General features: G+C 38.4%; 1 long non-coding RNA gene across 1 annotated transcript in view; it reads right to left on the reverse strand.

The window, feature by feature from the left end:
• The window catches only part of LOC147917277 (uncharacterized), an 81,953-nt gene that overhangs the window by 28,182 nt on the left and 32,000 nt on the right, over positions 1-21,771 (reverse strand). Inside the window, exon 3 of the long non-coding RNA XR_015552080.1 lies at positions 13,657-13,738. This is a non-coding gene — a long non-coding RNA (uncharacterized LOC147917277). The remainder of the gene's footprint in view (positions 1-13,656; positions 13,739-21,771) is intronic.

Here is a 21,771-nt window from a genome sequence, read left to right on the forward strand (position 1 = left end):
TTACACTCCTTAGTACAGTATTCACTTGACTTCAATATCTTGATTCTTAGCTGGGTGACTTTGAAGTTTGGAAAAGTTGATTAATTTTATAAAACCTCAGTGTCTTTTCATAAAAATAGAGATACTGCAAAAGCATAACTGGGTGGGGGTGGTGGTGGGGAGGACGGGTAGGGGGGGCCAGTGGCGTAGCGGTTAAGGGGCATGCTCTGCTGTGGTGGCCTGGGGTTCGCAGGTTTGGATCCCAGGCGCACACTGACGCATTGCTTGTCAAGCCATGCTGTGGCAACGTCCAGTAAAAAGTAGAGGAAGATGGGCGTAGATGTTAGTCCAGGGCCAATCTTCCTCAGTAAAAAGAAGAGGATTGGCAACGGATGTTAGCTCAGGGCTAATCTTCTCCCCCCCACCAAAAAAAAAGGAAAAAAAAAAAAAAGTGTAACCAGGGGGAGAATGCATTGAAAGGGGATCAGTGCGTTCAGAGAATTCCACAAAATTCTCTCTGTGTGAAGAGAGGAAGAACCAGAGAGCATGGAGTTGCCTAGTCCTCCAGCCATCCTAGAGTGTCATCTCTTAGCCAACAACATGTGGGAGAGGAAGTTCTGTCCTGTCTCACAGGGAGATGATGCAAAGTGTTACATAGGAATGAGGAAAAGAAAAAACAACCCACCTTGGCTGGATGTTTTGGAAATTTGGCAACTGCTGAACTCTAAGGGATACAAGAGATTTGAGAAGAAGGTGGTATTTAAGGAACTTTTGCTGTGTTTAATTGGCTGTATTTCTGTTAATATTCATTTTTTGAGAGATCTAAGTAAAAGTTGGGTCCCATGTTTAATCCCATTTATTGGCTGGAATATGTTTCTTTGAAGGTTACACTGTGTAGAAACTGAATCACTTTGGACCCAGGATTTATTTGGATTATACAGGCTGGTGTTATACAGGCTGATGTTATAAAATGCTTAGGATAGTGCTTCACACAAAGTAAGTACTCAAAAAATAAATGTTATTGTCATTATTCTCAATGTACAGTTTAGAAACTCCTATTTTTATTATTTATATGTCTCATCTAAATCTAATTTTAATTTGAGGAAACATATAAAAGATGCACAGAAAAAGAAAGACCAAAATCCAATAATATCGGATATATTTAAGAGAAATAGAGGACAAAAGAAATTACCCACGCAAATACTTAAGCAAAGCTACAACAGGTGAATGTAAAACAAAGCTCTTTTCTTTCTATAGCTAAGGCAAAGAGAAAAATTCAGTAGATTACATGCATCCAACTGTCTAGTAAAGCAGAATAAATTTTTAGGAGAAGAAATCTAAACTTATTTACCTGGGTTTGAGTGCTGAAAGAAATTAGTCACAAGGATCTTTACATCAGAAGGACTGAACAACATAATGCATAATATCCTTGGCGAAAGTTCTAATGCAAAAAAGAGCAGAGAGGCCTTACATACAGCTATTTATTATCTCTCCCTTTGAAAGCTGAGAGCATAATAGGTTTCTGCAAAGGCAATTCTACTGACATGTAACTTTCTGGTGATTTACCTTATCACTGAGATACAGCTTGGGAATAATTTGGCCAATGAGCCTAAACCAGACCTACTGAATCAGAATCTCCAGGGGCAAGGCCCAGGACTACATGTTTTTTAAGTTCCCAAAGTGACTCTAACAATCAGACAGTTTCAGTGAGACTGCTAGTTGCTCCCCCAAGAACCATTGCCTCCTTTGCCCTTATAGGAATAGAACCCTTGATTTCTGCTGCCTCCTGGCTATCAGAATAAGAACTAAATTTCCCAGCCTCCTGTTCTGTTGAATGTTGCCATGTGACTATGTTTTATACAGCAGACCATAATAGAAACGGACCCCTTCTGGATTTGTCCTTAAAGTAGAGGCCATGCCACTTCTATCCTTCTCTCATCCTGATGCTTGACTGATGGTATAAAGCCTGGATCTGTCATTTACCATGAGGATGGGCACCACAAGCAGGAAGGGAGATAGAAATAATGGGTGGAGGCTGGTCTCCGGATGATCTCATGGAACCAAGTGACCAGACCAGCCCTGGACTACCTGCCTCCTGACTATTACTGTGAACAAGAAATAGGCTTCCATCATGTTTAAGCCACTATTATTTGGCTAGTCACTAATTAATATAGACAGCTCTCAAGAGTTATTTTCTAAAACAGTGACATAAACTAAAAATAGAATCCTTTAGTTTGCCTTAATAGTTTATGTGCAAATTTTAAACTGTATCAGTCTTGATTTTTATGGACACTCCTGGAATGTGAAAATAGGATCACATTATTCACATGAAGATGATGCTTCTCTTCTGGTCTGCTGGAGCAGCTAGTGGCCATTTTGTCTGAAACTATAGCAAGCCTTAGAAAGGGGAATGTTAGGACTCATCTCCAACTTAGTCTTTTAAATACAGAAATATCCTCTATCAGAATGTTATTGCTGTCCATTTGGACTCTCATGGTATATTTTTATAAAGGTTGTGAAAGTGTATTTAAAGGTCCAGATCAAGGTAAAAATGAGGTGATTTGACTGACCCCAGAGTATTTCTATTGAAACAAATTGAGTCAAAAGCCAAAATGCAATAAAAGTCAACAGAAATTTCAAATCATATTTGAGTAGTGTACTACTCAATAAAGAGTAGATTAATATTTACAATCAGTTTCTCCCACCCAACCACCCCCCCGCCCCCCGCACTTTCAGTGTACTAGAATAAGCCTCAGTCCTACAATTTATAAGGAAGAAAGCCAACCCTTATGGAACATGTATAAAAGAAAACTTGGAAAATCCTGCCTTACCAGCCTAGGAGACTTCTTGACTATTTTCCATAGAACATTAGGAAAATGGATGGATTTAATAAGAGAACATGGTGACTCAAAACATGGCCATTCCATTTCCAAGATGTAATTTATATTAGTTACATGTGGAAGGGGAAAAATTGAGATCATTCTTCAAAATTCTTTAAGTGCTGAGAAATTTGACATGCTTGCTGCATTCTAGTACCTTTATGGAAAAAGAGATATCCCAAATTAGAAATTAAATATTATTGGATGTCACCACTGTCAATTATTTTAGATATAAAGAGGGAGGCCAGATAGCAGTGACAAATGAGGGCTTTAAGGTAAGTGACCTCAGGATGTTACTTTCTAGTTTTAACTTTAATGATTCTATGATTCATCTGAATGTATAAATCCTGATATGTTTCTTTTAAACTCAAAACAAATAAACAAATCAGTCTCATGACATCGCACCAAGCTGAATCTTGCACACGGGAAAAACAGGCAGCTGCTGGGCTTCTAGGTCTGTTTTCACAAAAGTAGGAGGTGAACATGTGCACAGAATTCTATGCGATTCCTACCTAGGACGAAAACTGAGCCTCTCCAGCCTGGGAGAGGCCAGGCATACTGCGTGCGACATAGTGCCTGGGAAGACTTTTGCATTCACAATTAAAACCAAGTTAATTTTCAAGCTTCATGGCAGTGCCTACTTACTATTATCTTTACTCAGCTGCCATCTAATCTAGAAACTTAAAAATATTCTATGGAGCCAGCCCTGATGGCCTAGTGGTTAAAGTTCAGCGCTCACTGCTTCGGTGACCCAGGTTCATTTCCTGGGCGCGGAACCACACCACCTGTCTGTCAGTTGCCAGGCTGTGGCGGCAGCTCACATAGAAGAACTAGAATGACTTACAACTAGGATATGCAACTATGCACTGGGGCTTTGGGGAGGTAAAAAAAAAAAAAAAAAAGAAGAAGATTGGCAACAGCTCAGGGCAAATCTTTCCCTGCAGGACAGAAAAAAATTATGAATTGCTTTTTTGTGAATTTACAAGGACATAATTTCATCCCAGATAGCAAAGATGTGTTTGTGATTTAGTTCACGTATCTGAGGAAAGCATAGTCAATAACCCACTCAAGTGTCTTTCCTTTTTCTTTTATACTAAAATTCTAACTTTATGGATTCCTAAAAGCCTCATTTAACTGTTTAATTTCTTTTCTTTCTTTTTTTTTCTTTTTCTTTTGCAGGCTCTTTGGAAGTTGGAAATTAAAGAATCTATGTTCAGAATGGCTATTAAATGCTTAAATAGTTAACAAATCGTGGTGGGAGAGGGAGGAGGTGAAGTGGAAAAGAGAGCCCAGTTCCAGGGAATCTGCCACTTAAATTCCCTATATCCAGAATAAGGACAAAATAGGAAATATGTTTGAAACTGACTCTCGAGTTTCAGAAAATGTGGAGATAGGTTTAGTGTAATTCATTTAATATTTACTCAACAGACAAGTCAAATTATGGTTTTCTGATTCAATTGTAATTTGAAAAATCATTAAAAATCATTTGTCACAAATCCCACTACAGAGAGCATTTATTCTTTTCCTGAAACATCGTCAATAATGTGGGCATTGGCAGCTTGCACTGTGCAAAAAACAGTTTTGCAAACAGAACACCTGCAAAGCTGAACCCAGGGCTGCTGGGAATAACTGGGGTTCACAGGAAAGATACTCACTATGCTTTACTCCAACAACTCATATTACAGAGCAGCTGCCCAGCCAATACTTTGACCTCCTTTTGTAAAATCTGTTAATTATTTCTCAGATTCACGTTCCATCCCTATTTTCTTGAGGCATCCAGCTTCAGTATTTTCAGGCTTGAGGGACAGTATTAACTATTCATTGTGACTTGCAGCAAAAAGAATGAAATTAGTTCAGATGATTTGACAAACCTAATTCCTTTGAGCAACTAGAAGCAAATAGAATAATTACTTTACTGTACGGGGTCTGTAACGTCTAGAAAAGATTGCTAAGCCAGAACTTGGCACTTTGTTAGTGAAGAGTGTTACTTTAAGCATAATTAGACATAGCACTCGGAGCACTGACATAGGATCCAGGCAAAAGGGATGCTAGGCTGATCCTGCCACTCCTTCATTATTCTTTGGGAAAAAGCATTTAATCTCTTTGAGCTTACACCTCTTTATCTTGGAAAAGAAATATTAATTAGAATATTTCCTAAAATTCTATTATAAAATTCTACAAAATAAAAGTAGTTTGTTAGTGACTGAAAATGCTTCTGTCTTTACCAAACAGCTTGACTTTGATACTTTGTCAATAAAACTAATCCTAAAACCACGCACTAAAAAGAGCACTTGGATGTTCACATGCTGTGGTGTGGACAGCATTAGCCACCTTCTCTGTGGGGCATGGGACTTCACCCCGACCTCCTTCCACACTAATGTCCACATGTTCTTGGACACAGGGTCTTGGAAACTTCTTCCCAAAAGGAAATATTTTGATAAATGTGCTTGATCTTCACAAGGTCCCAATAGATTTCAAGCTTTCATAATAAATAATATCAATATAAGATTTTTCATTATGAAAGTAATGTTTGTGAAAATTGTGAAAAACAGAAAAGCAGAAAGTGAGAAAAGGTTTTTCACAATTTTATAACCCAAAGATTTTGTTTGTTACTTTTCTTGTTCATCCTCTCACAATCTTGTAGATACAAGCAAATGTAGTTGTGATCCTCTGGTATATTCAAAATGTTATAATACTGGTCATTAAATGTCAGGTTTTCTTATTGTAAAAACGACATATACACAATGTGTATGGTTTTGAAAATAAGAGGGAAATGCAAAGAAGAAAATAAAAACATCTAAAATCTTATTTAAGAAGACAATTGTCTGTAGAGGGCTAGGGAAAGCTCTAGAAAAGGAACTCACTGTGAACACATTTGACCATTGGCACCCTGATTCTATGTATTGATTATGTTGGGGGAGGAGAATTCTGACCAAAATTGTGGGCCCAAAAGTGAGGCAGATCAGCTACAAAGACCTAGTGTACGTATATTTGTAGGATACTAGTTCTAAGTATTTATTTTAAAAAATCATGCCTCCCATTTGTACTAAGCTCCTATCTCCTTTTTTGCACTGCTGAATATTTGCAATTATGTTTGGTGCTGGGCATTTTGCTATGAAACAACAAGAAACCACGGAACACTAAAAAAAAAAAGACAAATATTGAACATATTAGCATATTTTCTAACCATTGTGTGTCTGTATGCATATATTTTACAAAGTACATATTATACTCCATAGACTGATCCAAGATGAGGCATTGGAACTGGAACTTCTAGAAGAGCTGCAACCTCACCCTACTAACACCTTTGCAGGTTTCAGGAAGATAATTTAAAGGAAGTTCCTTGACTGATGGATAATGTATCTCCCCAGTAGTCACATCAACACCTATGTCAGCACTTCAGACACCACTTGCTTCAGCAGTCCACGACCACCCACACATTTGGTATTTCCCTAGAAGGACTCACAGATCTCAGCGTATGGTTGTACTCATAGCTAAGATATATTACAGCAACACAGCAAAGCTACACAGGTAGATCAGTGGGGGATAAAGACATGTCAGGTAGAGTCTGGAGGTTTCCTATGCTTTCCTCAACCCCTCGAGCTACACACAGCTCACAGCAGTGAAATGTGGCCACATTGTCTGCAGTGTTTCTGCCCAGGGAAGCATGTGTGAGACTTGGATCCCAAGGTTTTTAATTGGGGGCTGGTCAGGTAGGCACTCACTGCCTATTTACAGCTACTAAAATCCTAGACCACCAGATTGAAAGCTGGTGTTCACCATAAATCACAATATCTAGGCAGACTGGTATAGTGGCCTTATCAGCACTGGGAATATTCTAAAGCCAACGCCAACCAGACGCCAGTTCTCTTAATTATTGGTTGTGTTATTTGATCTCTTTTAGATTCAGTTTTCTCACCTATTAATTGGGCAATATAATAAGGAATAGGGTTGTAAATCCCAATCCTCATGTTGCACTTAGCATAATGCTTACCACATAGCATTCTATGCAAGCTGTTATTATTGAGTTAAACTAAATTATATTAATGGTATTTATAATAAATCAATGATGCAGGACATTAAATATGAACTTTAAAGATACTGAGAGTGGGTTGGCCTGGTGGCGTAGTGGTTAAGTTCACACACTCTGCTTCAGTGGCCTGGAGTTTGCAGGCTTGGATCCTGGGTATGGACCTACGCACCACTTATCAAGCCATGCTGTGGCAGGCATCCCACATATAAAGTAGAGGAAGATGGGTGTGGATGTCAGCCCAGGGCCAATCTTCCTCAGCAAAAAGAGGAGGATTAGCAACAGATGTTAGCTCAGGGCTAACCTTCCTCACCAAAAAAAAAAAAAAATGTACTGACAGCAGTATGCAAGCTTCCTGGTAATGAAAATAGGCATTCTGTTGATTTATGCAATTCTATATGTGTGTAGTGGTTTTTGGGAGGGGATTGTATTTTATTTAATAAGGCTATCCTAACTATTTGAAGGGTATAAACATTATGAGCAAGTGTTGAAAAAGAACAACAAAGGTTATTGATTTAAATGATTCTCAAACTTTCAAGAGATTTCATTTGAATTGTGGTGTAAAGGTTTGTTTTTCTTAGTACTAGGAAAGGAAAAGAAGCAGAAGAAAACTGAGTTGAGAAGTACTGCAAGGTCAGACTGCACCCCTGTACTGGTTGGTGTTATACCTGAGGAAATGTGCTTTTTACTTATTGCATGCCTTAATGTGTCAGGTACTGCATTAAAAGCTTTATGCCTTTATTTCATTTGTGAATTAGGTATCAGTATCCCAACTGTACAGATGAGGAAACTGTGACCCAGAGAATCTAAGCAATACGCCCAAGGTAGCCCTAGGAAGTGCAGATCTAGGAATTCAAACTCAGGAAGGCCCCACTCAGAGCCAGGGCTCTTTCCCACTTTGTTGTTCTATTTCTCTGGGTCTAAAAGACCTTTCCATGTCCGAAAGTCCACCCATGCTAATCATTCTCTCGTGTTGCCTTTACCTGACTCTAAACATTCAAACTGCTGGATACAGAGGAAAGTAGATTCGACCCAGGGTTTAGGAGTCATTTAGAGATCATGTAATTATCATTCTGTTTTTTTTTTTTTTTGTGAGGAGATCAGCCCTGTGCTAACATCCGCCAATCCTCTCCTTTTTTTTTTGCTGAGGAAGACTGGCCCTGGGCTAACATCCGTGCCCATCTTCCTCCACTTTATATGGGACACCGCCACAGCATGGCCTGCCAAGCAGTGCGTCGTTGCACGCCTGGGATCCGAACTGGCACACCCTGGGCCACCGCAGTGGAGTGCGCGCACCCAACCACTTGCACCACTGGGCCGGCCCCTCATTCTGCTTTTTAATGGGCTTCCAAAAAGAATTCCATACAGAGAAGTTTTTTTAAATGCCCATGCTGCAGCTAATTTCAGATAAAGGTTTCATTAGAGGTAATTTATTAGGAAGTAAATTTTTCAACAAACGGAAAGAGTAAAAGACAATAATGCATCTGGAAAACCTGAGGGATCATTTATCCAGACTTCCTTTCTCCAGAGAGATGCATTCTTTGCACTGTTCTCTCCAGAAAACTTGGTTTTATGCTATATTCAATGTGCACAGAACACACACACACATGCACACACACACTCACATAGCTGAAAGAGAAAGAATGCAGGAAATCCAAAGTAGCGTGGTCCAAAGCCCCAGGGAAACTTCACTAAGCCAATGCATTCCAGGACCAGATTTCTTGGTCTAAATAGGGGAAAATGCACAGGATCTAAAGCCTCCTGTGATCACTGCCTCCATTTCAAGGTCACTTGTGTAGTGTAGAGAAACATCACCCTGTTTGAAATAGTGAAAAGAGAAAAATGAAGATTCAACATGTAGGGTATGGAATAGCATTAGCTAGAGAATCTGCCTTTCAAAAATTAAAAAGAGGAGCATAAAACATGCAGAGAAGTTGCAGCCTCATAAAACTGCAACAATGCAGCTAGTCTCTGACCCCAAGAAGTTGAAATAATTTCTGATGTAAGAGAAATATTGACATCTTTCTGGAGCTCTGTACTACCCATGACAGTCCATGGGAGCCAAACCATGTAAACTGTTCCAGAAGTTACTATTTTTAAATTGAAGCATCCTAGAAGGATCCAGGGGGATTTGGAATAATAAAATAAAAGTAATTGTGTGCTATCAATGCCACATCACAGAAGAATTCTGGGGAAAAACTTCTAACTTGATTTCCCCCTTATCGTGAGGCTCACTTTGAATGTCTCTTTGGCCTGGTATCAGTACACACATAGGTATAGCTTCTAGGTTCTTCATTACAATTGAAGATGAAGGATGCCCTTCCTGTACTATTTATTTTCCTTTAGAGAAAAGTGTCTTTAACTTTGAACTCTATAGAGCTGCTATGATCTTTTATTTTTTTAACCCACACCCAATAGCAAGAACTGTACTTATCTAGTGTTAGGCAGCCAGTCATTGCCAGAGGTATCTAAATGTTCAGACACTTAGGAAAACAGAGAACTAAACCAGAGCAGCCTTCAAACAAGAGCCACGAGAGGAACCATCTCACAAGCTTTAACATCTTCCTTCTGCTGAGAATGGATTTGATGTTTCTTGGTGACCACAGTCAGGATGACTGTAAGTTCTGGGATGCTCTAGGTCTGTGATCCTGGCATAATCATTAATGGCGTCTCCTATTATTCTCAAAAATGCCCCATTTCAGATATAGTGTCTTAACTATAATGTGACCTTAGAAATTACTATAATTGTATATAATATATCCAGAGAGGAATAAGAATGTATAAATTCAATATTCCCATCTATAAACCTTCTCTAAAAACAAATTCAAAACCAGGTAGTGCCTGTCCTATGATAGATGCCCTGGTATGACAACGGCGTTTTAACTGACTTCAGTAAGAACTTCAGTAAGAATCAACTCTGTTAAAGTTTGCCAAGAGTTTCTGGTTCAATGTTACCATTTGTCTTATGAGTTTTGTTAGTCTAGATCCTTCCGGATTACGGTAGCTACAGACCACAGGAAATAGGTTATGCTGTTCAGAAGCTGTCATAAAGTGCCATTCATGAAGTTTATTTATGGCTCATCAGTGCTTCTCAGGTCAACCTCATAATAGCCAACGACTACACTAGCTTGTTAGTGTGTTAGTGATTCCGAGGAAACAAATACGGTTTAGTTTTATTTCTTCTGTTCTCTCTTTTGAAGTTGGATTCAACATATCAGGAATTTTTCTTTTAAATTTTATCATTGTAATTCTTGTTATGCTATTTTCACAAGCTTTGAAAGAAAATAAGTATTAGAGAATATAAGAAAAAAAGAACAGAAGCCTCCTTATGGCAGAATAATAAAAGTAGCTAAGATTTGTTGAGGGCTTATTAAATGCCAGAAGCTTTTCTAAGTCATTTATGCATTGAAACTCATCCTCAGAAGAATCCTATGAGGTAAGCAATATAATTTTTCTTATTATAGTAGGCAAGAGTAGGACGAAGCATATGATTTTCCTCTTGAGCACAGAAGCTCCCAAGAATTAGGCTCCAGCAAGCATTGCTGGTGCCATTGGCCCACAACTGCTTCTAGTAATCAGATAGGATTATCTGCTGCCAGAATGACCTCATTCTTGATGAGTAGTTGAGCTCAATGGCTCAACACCCTTCAAGCTTTGAATCTGGGATCCACCACTAAATGGCATCTGAACTCCAGACAACCCTGGAACTCACTTAGTGCCCACTCATCCTCCATATCATCCACATCATACCTCCTAGGAAAGTTCTAGAAGAAATTAACAGAGATCAGTATTTCAAAAAACAGAACAGATTTCTTAGAAGAATCACGTTTAGTATGTTCCAATTATTTCTCATCCCCTGAATCAAGCCTCTCTATGTTCCCCTGGCACTTCTAACACCCAGTAAAAGACCATGAGCAGAGACCCAAAGTCATTCCTAAGTAGCTTCTAGCCTCAGTATTTTGAAACAGGTTGGTCCCTGTTTCAAACACATTATTCAACAATAAACAATGCATTAAAACTTTATTTCATTTCCGGAACCATATCACAAAGTGAAATGAAGCAATGCATACAATATTTCTAAAGGGCAGATCATAAAAACCATTGCAAATAGTTTAAAAAAAAAAGGATTAGACTCATACCTTATTTACTAAATAATAAATTCTCCCACCTACCACCACTTCCCACGTTACTAAATCACACAAATTTAAGCATCTTCCCATAGGGGACACACTATTACCCAAAAAGGCTGATTCACAATAAAATGAAACATAAAGAACATTGAAAGAGTCTTGAGTAATATTCATGGTTCTGCAACAAACTACTTGTATTAATTACTGTAAATATGTCACTCTAACTTCTCTGGGCCCTAGTTTCCTCGTCTATAAAGTGTGAAGAGGGGATAAAAACCTCTAGGGTCACTTCCAGCTCTGAAATGTCTGGATTCCTGGATCTAGACTGCTTAATTCCCTGAAAACACTTTGCATGGACCAACTTGGAACACGAAATGGTTACAAGGACGATAGAAAGTCATTAGGTAAGTTGTGTTACTAAGCTGAATATACTTATTCTATTAATTTAGGGCTTGTTTTTCACTAAATCTCCCTTTTTAACTTGACATTAGTTATAGGCCCAACCTGTCAAAATATAGTGAGAAATTCATATCCTTGGTAGCTAGTTTCCAAATATGGCCTCCTAATGAACCACACCTCCCATTATTCACATCCCTGTATAGTTCCCTCCCTGCTCTCTCTCTTTAACTAGTAGAATGCAGCTGAAGTGATGCTGAGGGACTTCGAAGCCCAGGGCAAAGAAGCCTTGCACCTTACTCCTTGGAGGATTTGCTCATGGGAAGCTAGCCATCATGTATGAAGTCTGACTACTCTGAGCTCACCGCAGTATAAGGAAGCTCAAGCTACCCAGGAAGAGAGGCTTTTAGAACTAATAAACCAATTCTGTAAAATGCAGAATATAGAATCAGCAAAAAAAATCAGTTGTGTTTCTATACACTAACAACAAACTACCTGAAAGAGAAATAAAGAAAACAATTCCATTTACAACAGCCTCAAAAACAATAAAATACTTAGGAATAAATTTAACCAAGGAGGTGAAAGATCTGTACACTGAAAACTATAAGACATTGATGAAAGAAATTGAAGAACACAAATAAATGGAAAGATATGCCAATTGGCTATATGAAATTAACAATAAATGTGTGCTACACATCCTTCATATCATTAAACTTTATAATAAATAAACCTATGTATATATATATATACACACACACACACACATATATACATACATACATATGTGTGTGTATATGCAATTTTTTTTTCCAGAGAGCTGGTACTTAAACATTTACCAGCACACCACTGGACGTATTTATATAAAAATAATGCATTGGCACAAACCAAAGGCCCAAGAACACCACGTGAATAAAGATTTTGCAGGAGAAAAATCTGGAGTAAAATTGAATCGTCATATGCTTTTAACAGAAATGGTGAAGCCAAACACTTTTGAAAGATAATAATAGTGCCATATTTGTGCTGAAAGTAGAAATTAAATTTTAGTAAAACTATATCACACATGACATTAAATTAATATTATTAAATATTTTAGTTTTTTGGATTTTTTAATGTATCTAATATTGAAATATGCTTTGAATTCTATAGTTCTATAAGAACCATAAGCATTCATCCATTCATTTCCCATGGCTCTAGTTAATATATGCCAGGCACTAATCTAGGTGCTAGGACACATCAGTGAACAAAATAAAAGAATTTATTTCTCTTTTGCTCATACCTAAATACTATTTTCATTGAAAAAATTATAGTTCAACACTGGATATTTGTAATTATTTTCTTTAGAAAAAGCCTATACTTGAATTTGAGAAAAAAAATCAACTTAAAGACTTTTTCAGAAGTAGGACAAATGGTCTATGGCCTGTTCACTGCTGAGAGAGCTGAACAGTGACACAGAATAAAACTCAGTCAACAGTCACGGCTAAACAGGGTGGGGACTGGTCTTTCTCACTATTTTGTTTTAATGTGTGTGTGTTTGTTTGTAGATCATCAAAAAACAGACCACACTCAACATTTATCATTTCTAAAATAATTTTGTTGGTGACTAAGCTCTTATTTTTTTCCCCTTTTAAAAGGATGGGTTTTAACAGAGTAATTTAAAGTATTGTATTAGTCAGGGTTTTCCAGAGAAGCAGAATCAGCAAGATGTGTATAGATAGATAGATAGAAAGATAGGTAGATAGATAGATAGATAAATAGATTTATGTTAAAGAATTGGCTTATGTGATAGTGGAGGTGCAAGTCCAAAATCTGCAGGGTAGGATGGCTGGTGACCCAGGGACAGTCTCAGTTCAAAGGCAGTCTGCTGACAGAATTCCTTCTTGCTCAGGGGATGTCAGTCTTTTTTAAAATTAAGGCCTTCAACTGTTTAGATGAGGCCCATCCACATTATGGAGCAGGACTCTTAAAGTTTAAAGTCCACTGATTTAAAAGTTAATCACATTCAAAAAACACCCTCACAGAAACGTCCAGAATATTTGACCAAATATCTGGGCACTGTGGCTCAGCCAAGTTGACACATAAAATTAACCATCATAGTAGTATATTTAACATTATGACAAGTTCATTTAGCATTTATTAATTGATAATTTGTAAAATATATATGAAAATATTTAGAACGTAATGCTTATCTCTTTTTTTGAGATAAAAAAATCACTTCTGGTGAATAACTATAAATTGAACTCACCTCTGGCAAATAACCATGAATTGGATTCCACTGTACATAAGCTTATTTTAGGTTTTCCTATTGTCTGTTAAATTAATTTAACCTGTAACAAAAATAAAAAGCAAATTAAACTGAAATTATTAAAGTATAGTTTAAACTCAAAAGGAAAAATGAAAGTATTGGATTTAGGAAAGAATATAAAGATATAAAGGTCAGTTGTTGCACTATCCATGTTGCCATTTTAAGTTCTTTCACTAAAAATAAGGGTACAATGGTCATTTAAACACCTACACGGACACAGGAGAGGGAGAGCTGAGGAATGAGAGAGCCAAAGGTTATGCCAGCATGTCAAAGGAAGAAATTGCTGGAGAGGATCAGAAAACTGCAGAACAGAAATGAAGCTGAATTGGGACTCATGAAAGGACTATACAGGTTCTCAAGCTATAAAAAGAGACTAGAAAGAGAGGCATCCCATAGATTGCCTCAAGAGCATTTGGCCTCTGAAGCAATAATGTGCTGAGGTTTAGGGCTGAGGAAACAGTAAAGATACAGTCAGAGTGCAGTCAACGCGTGTGAGTTGGTGATGATGCATTTTCTGATGCCTTGCTACTTAAGACCCCGTGCCTCAACTAGAACCATATGCCATTTAAGCCAGCTTGGCAAGCACCATGTCACCCAACGTCTTCATTTCAAAATACTCAGCTGAGATGAATTATCACTGGAGCTTAAATTAAATAGCCCAGTCATGGCAAATCATAAGCTTTCAATTTTTCCTGGTACAAGAGGAATTTATTTAATTTTCTTTTAAAATAAGACAGTTATGATCTGTATAATGGGCACTGGTTGGTGCTTCACTCAGATCCCAGATCCCTGGGATCCCTTCTGCTGTCTCTACACCCCTTCCTCAGGCTCTGGTGTGCTTTTGCCTCCAAAGGCCTGTACACAGGACTATCTTCTGCTGGGGGCCCCCTGAGTCCTGGCACACTAGGCTGCAGGAGCAGAGAGCCCGAGTGCCTGCAAGTTTACATCTGCACCTCCCCGCCCCCCTCCCCCAGCCAATGACTGGCAGGAGAATATGGAAGCCCATCTCTTTGCCCCAGGTCAAGACAACACTGAGGTGTGGCTTCTGCTCAAAAATTCCCCTACAGGAATCAGCTGAACTCTCCGCAAGACTTGACCTGAGGCTAGCTCCTGGCTTGGCTTCTCCCCTGCTATGTCCTATCTCTCCCAGGCCCTTACTAGTGTCTCCTGAAATGCTTCCCAGTAAATCACTTGCACAGACAATTTTTGTCTCAGACAATTAGGGGAAGACAAATCTACACTTTTGGCCTTTAGGGTTCTGTCCAAACAATACTGCAAAACAAGATAAAAAACAAACAAATCCAATACTTTGTTATGATAAGCCCCCGATTCGGTAGCCAAAGTCATAAACAGTGAGTTAGAGGCATCTCAACTCCATAAAGCCACCAGAGATGTTTATGTATGTTATTGCCAGTGGCCTGAGTGTTTTAACATGGGAAGTAATATGACATTCCGGGGAGACCATGGACTTCAGAGCCAAAAAGACTTGGATCAATGTTGGCACAATGAATTTCTAGCCCCGTACCCATTGGAACCCTTAGATTCTGGATCTATAAAATGGCAATACTGACCTTAAAGAGTTTTAAAAAGTAAATGAGTAAAAGTTTAAAGCACTTGATACATAGTAAATACAAATTATTATTGCATTTTGTTTTCTAAAGTGAATGATTTTGCCACAAGGAAAACAGAGCTGATTGAAGCATCTCTTTCCCTACAGTGAAAGGCCTTGGGGTAGAGCCCTAATTAATTTCTGTCAGGAGCCACCAGTTTACATTTGAGAGAGAGTGACATCACCAGTTTACATTTGGAAGAGAGTGACATGGCAATTTTTACTATTTACCAGTAACCTTAAGGTTCTCTTGAATTATTGAGGCTTGTTTCACTCGTTCATCAATACATGTTTATTGAGTGGTTATATCTCAGGCACTAGGATATACAGAGATAAAATAGAGTGATTCAATGCCAATAAACAAGTAAACAAATAAATAATTAAAATAGTTAGAGATGGTATAAATACTATGAAAGAAATAAACAAGGGGATGGGATAAAGTAACTCAATAAGGGAGGGGAGCAACATTAGACGGGACAATCAGGAAACACCTCTCTGAGGGAGGGATATTTGAGCTGCAGCCAGTCTTGTGAAGATCTCGGAAAGAACCTTCCAGGCAGAGGGAACAGCAAGTCCTAAGGTAGGAGATACCTTGGTGTCTGTGGAACTAAAGTGATCTGAATTCAGGAGAGCACGGAGAAGATGAAGACAGAGAAGTGGGCAGGAAAAAATGATCCAGTTCCTCAGGGGTGTATTGAATGGTCTGACTCAACAGAACACAGACATGGAAAGCTTTTTTGTTTATCTCCAATCTTTGCTCCTAAATGTATTGTATCAAATCCCCCTTTCCTTCCCCTTTTTCAGGCAAAACTTACAGCTTTACAGCCAATTTCAGGTATAAAGCAAGCCAGTCCAGTAAAATCAAATACAATCTAAAACTTAACCCTCAAATGTAGTTTAATGCTCCATTCCTCCCCTAGCCGATAGGCACCTGTCAGTGCTTTCAATTCTTCACTTCTCCCCTTCCCTCTTCTGGTGTCTCTTTCTCCCCCACAGGTGTGGAGTCTTGGAAAAGATAGGAGGAAAGGGGGAAAATGTCTCTGACTTCATTGGTGCTGCTGCTGGTCCTCCTCGACTGTTGATGCTCTCTGTCACAGACTTTCAAGGGCTTGCTCCCTCACACCGAGAGTATGTGTGAGTTCCTCAGGAAGCCCTGAAGAGGACATCCAGTTCCTTGATGTAGACAATCTACCCAGGGTGACCTCATCCAATCCACCCTCACTCAGTGATACATTCTGCAACCTTTTTGCTTCTGGCAACATGGCTGAAGCCTGGTCCCCTTTCGTGTGCTTGGTCCATGGAAAGATCATCATCCTCTATCTATTAAACAGTGGAGGTGTGACTTCCCTAATACTCAACCCTCTCCCCACTACTCTTGCTCTTTCCACATCTGTTTTCAAATAGGCACGTGGGGAGATTAATAAGTCCACTGCATAGGCAAACATCCAGCCTATAATTCAGATGTAACTCACACCTTCTTCACATACTCTCAATCTCTGTGAGTGGATCTCTTGAAGTGCCCAGCCCTCTCACATGGCTTGAAGCAAAACAAGAGAAGAGAAAGAAAAATCTGTAGCACTTTCCCACAGGCTGATAATTTAGTAATTCCTCTCTGGGCTAGACTTAGGTAGACTGATAAGGGACAGATAAAGAGGTCTGACAGGCATGGTAATGAAACTGATGCTGCCTTTCCATACCAGGTCCTACGGGGATATGTCCGATGCCATGCTTTACAACGCAGAACGAACTACTTGGCAGCTCTTTCACTTTGATTACAATCTTTTGTATTGAATACAATACAAAGCTTTTTGTTTTGAATATAATCTATATTAACAAATGCTTGGTGACTATCCGCAGAACTTGTCATTGAAATTTAGACACAGTAAAGCATAAACGTGTTCGTTTATTCATCAGAACATATTTATTTATTTGTGTGATTTTTCTTCACTGGAATTTGAACACATTCCTACTCCTTCTGCTAATTAATCTTTTAATTACTCAGAACCAACCACTAATGAACAGTTATGATCTCTAGTATACTCTCTAGCAAGAGATGGTCACACTTGCACTAAGTCCCCCACCAAATCATCCTAAAATGTGTGTTTTCATCTCTCTCTCCCAGTTCGGTTACAAACAATCTCTTCTAACAAATGTAGACACCTGGGAAGAGGCATGATGGGTTCTTTTCTTTTTGTAATTGAGCTTCTTGTTTTTGTTTATAATGAAGGAGAAAATTAGGTAAGCTGGATGCCTTAGTTTCACACTGTGTAAGCAAAGAAATAATAGAGTTTGATTAGTTAACCACAACTAATGCATATGAGGTTACAATAAGGAAAATTAAATGAAAGAAAGGAAAAAGAAAAATAGTCAAAATTTTTTTTGGATCCTAAAAGCAAAGAGAGAGGGACAGCAGGACGTCATAGAACCACATTAAACCTTTATCTCTGACAGTTAGTGATGATAGATTATTAAACAAAATCATAAACCCATAAATCGGCCCATCATTCTATAGGTAATGTGCCATGTATCATGTACTCAGTACATGAAGCAAAGCAGCTCTGAGGAATTTGAGGCTTCAATGAGTTCTAAAGAGAGTAAAATCCAGAAATGGCTTGTATGGCATTACTACCCACAGGATATTGGTGCCAAAGTATCCATTCCAGGCGTCTATTTAAGTACAGATCTAAGTAGTAAAACACAGTGGCCTAAGTTAGGCAACCAATCAGGGCATTCTTCCCCTTTCCTCAAACATGTAGATACAGCAGATCAGGTGCATGAGTAATACATCCCGTGTTCTCAGGGACTCACCTCTGCACATCTAGTCTTTGATTTCATTAAAAGTATGTGGTGATTAAAGTCCTTTGAAAACACTGGGCTGCAGTCACAAAAGCTGAAATCACTTTATATCATGTAAGTGAATAAGATAGCTCTTCTTACCAGGACAGAAAAGAAATAGATGAAAATTTTGAAATCTAAGACGTATTACCATTCATAGAATATTTTTTATGAAAAATAAATCTCTAAAATAAACAACAAAAAAAGTAAAGCTATATGAACCTGGTTTTTATTGATTTGCTTTAATGTTTCTTATTCCAAAGTGAAAAACTATACATAAAGAAAGAGAGTAGGAATAAGAATAGAAGGCAAAGGACAATCTCTTCGATAAATGATGCTTGGAAAATTGGACGGCCACATGCAAAAGAAGGAAACTAGACTATTATCTTACACAATACACAAAAATCAACTCAAAATGGATTAAAGACTTGAATATAAGAAACTATAAAACTCTTAGAAGAAAACATAGGTAGTGAGCTCTTTGACATTGGTTTTGGTGATGAATTTTTGGATCTGACTCCAAAGGCAAAGACAACAAAAGCAAAAATAAACAAGTGGGACTACATCAAACCAAAAGCCTTCTGCCCAGCAAAGGAAACCATCAGCAAAATGAAAAGGTAACCTACGGAATGGGAGAAAATATTTGTAAACCATATATTTGATAAAGGTTAATATCCAAAATATATAAGAACTCATAGAACTCAATAGCAAAAAAACAAACAACCCAATTAAAAAATGGGCAGAGAATCTGAATAGACATTTTTCCAAAGAAGACATACAGATGGCCAATAGGTACATGAAAAGGTGCTTAATATCATTAATTGTCAAAGATATGCAAATCAAAACCACAATGAGATGTCATGTAGCATCTGTTAGAATGGTTATTATCAAAAAGACAAGAAATAGCAAGTGTTGGTGAGGATGTGGAGGAAAGGGAACCCTTGTGCACTGTTGGTAGGAATGTAAATTGGTGCAGTCGCTATGCAAAACACTGTGGATGTTCCTTAAAAAATTAATAATAGAACTACTATATGATCCAGCAATTCCACTTCTGGGTATTTATCTGAAGAAAACAAAAACACTAATTTGAAAAGATATATGTACCCTATGTTCACTGCAGGATTATTTTCGATAGCCAGGACATGGAAGCAACCTAAGTGCCCATCGATGGATGAATGGGTAAAGAAAATGTGGTATATATATACAATATACCATAATAATATGGAATATTATTCAGCCATAAAAAAAGAATGAAATTTTGCCATTCATACCAACATGGATGACATTATACACTTGAGGGCATAATGCTAAGTGAAATAAGTCAGAAAGAGAAAGGCAAATACCATATGATCTCATTTATACGTGGAATTTAAAAAGAACGACAAGAACAACAAAAAAACCAAGCTCATAGATACAGAGAACAGATTGGTAGTTGCCAGAGGCAAAGGGTGTGGGGGTGGGAGAAATGGGTGAAAAGGGTTAAAAGGAACAAACTTTCAGTTATAAAATAATTAAGTCATGGGGATGTAATGTACAGCATTACAGTATTAATAATACTGTACTGCATATTTTAAAGTTGCTAAGAGAGTAGATCTTAAAAGTCCTCATCACAAGAAAAAAAATTTTGTAACTATGTATGGTGATGGATGTTAACTAGACATTTTGGTGATCATGTCTCAATATATACAAATATCAAATCATTACATTGTACACCTGAAACTAATATAATATTATATGTCAATTATACCTCAATAGAAAGCAAAAAAAACAAATACTAGCTGGAAAAAAAGAATAGACAGCAATGACAAAATTACAAACAGACAAATTGTTTTGAAGTTTCCTGAGGAGTTAAATTTGGGAAATGTCAAAGGTCTGTAAACATATAAATTTCTTTTATTGTAATAATATCAGGAACACATCATCAGTAAGCTAAGAACCATTGTTTTGATGTTAACCCTTGACTAGGAAATGCCCATCAACCAGTTTTCTGGGGGTTATATTAAGAAAATGCCGTGAGTTTCATTTTTAGTTGCCTAAATTTGCCATTCTTTCTCCCTGGCCTTTGCATATGTCATTCCCTCTGACTGAAATATTTTCCCCTCCTCTTGGCCTAACTCCTCATCCTTTAGGTGACAGCTTAAAAATCACTGCTTCAGGGGCCAGCGGGTGCCACAAGCGGTTAAGTGCGCGCACACCGCTGCGGCGGGCGGGGGTTCAGTTCAGATCCGGGGCACGCACCGTCGCACCGCTTGGCAAGCCATGCTGTGGCGGCGTCCCATATAAAGTGGAGGAAGATGGGCACAGATGTTAGCCCAGGGCCAGTCTTCCTCAGCAAAAAAAGAGGAGGATTAGCAGATGTTAGCACAGGGCTGATCTTCCTCACACACACACACACAAAAATCACTGCCTCAGTAACGCCTTTGCTAAATGCGTGCACGCTGGTTATGTACTGATTGCAGCTCAGCTCCAAACCCACTTTTCTATATTTTTTTACATAATGCTTGGATTGGGACTCTGCATATTACATTTTTCAGACTCCTTTGCCAGCTGGCTCATATGAGATTCTGTCAGTAGGAGGCATTAGAGAGACACTGGAAGGCAGAAGGAGTAGAGAGGGGCCTTTATTCCGTTTGCTTGCTGTTCCTATCTGTGTTGCCACAGTAGTGGCAATTCACCTCCGCAGCAGCGGTTGGCTCTAGACACCAACAACTTGCAACTCTCACAGACTCAATCTCAGAAATACTGGCAGCAGCCAGATGTGTACGCTCCTCAAAGGTCTGAGTTCCAATTCTGTGGGTCCCGTCGTCCACAATCCTAACTTATGGTAATCTATTGTTTCTCCCTGCCTCAGGGGTGGCGTCTGCTTCCTTGAATTGTTTTATCTAGGTGATCTCCTTTTTATGATTTTGTTTGTCAATCCTCCAATACTTACGTTTTCAGTTCTCAGTGTTAGACCTGTGGTGTAGAAATCCCTAGTGTGATTTCTTTTTCCTAACTGGATCCAACTGATACAGCAATAGACTCCATGAATGAGGTCAGGAAACAAATTCTCAGAGATAAACACCCTAGGACTGATGTGGTTATGCCATTAGCCTTGAATATTGTGCTAAGCTCCTTGTAAATAAAAAATAGGATACTGATAATTTTTGGCATACAGTGCATCACAACCTTCTAAGTGACCAGTATAGTAATTAAAATAAGGTGCCTATGATGCAAGTGTCTTAGGAAACCAGGGGCCTCCTGTGCTTGGCCTTTATGGTAATAACAATGACTATAAAACTGGGGTGAGACTTGTTTTTATTTATTTATGCCTGTTGGAGAACTTACAAGAAGTAAACAAGCTCAGGATTTTTAAACTTTCAGTTCAAGAAAAAGAGAGCTCTATGGCAGTCCTAAGAGAATCTTTTATCCTACAGCTATAAGAAGAGGCTGTAGGATAGACATTGCTTAACATGAGATACAAAATTTAACTGTGCAGATTGAAGAATTACAATATAAGTTGATTTCTCAGACTTACAGTCTCCTTTGTGACAGTCAGGGCATCTGTTGGAAAAGAGTGGATCCCAGATCCTTGAAATGGGGACATCTAGGCAGACACAGATAAAAATGAG

This window comes from Ceratotherium simum, chromosome 4, assembly GCF_057802395.1.
Source record: "Ceratotherium simum simum isolate JZ-2026a chromosome 4, ASM5780239v1, whole genome shotgun sequence".
NCBI classification, from domain to species: domain Eukaryota; kingdom Metazoa; phylum Chordata; class Mammalia; order Perissodactyla; family Rhinocerotidae; genus Ceratotherium; species Ceratotherium simum.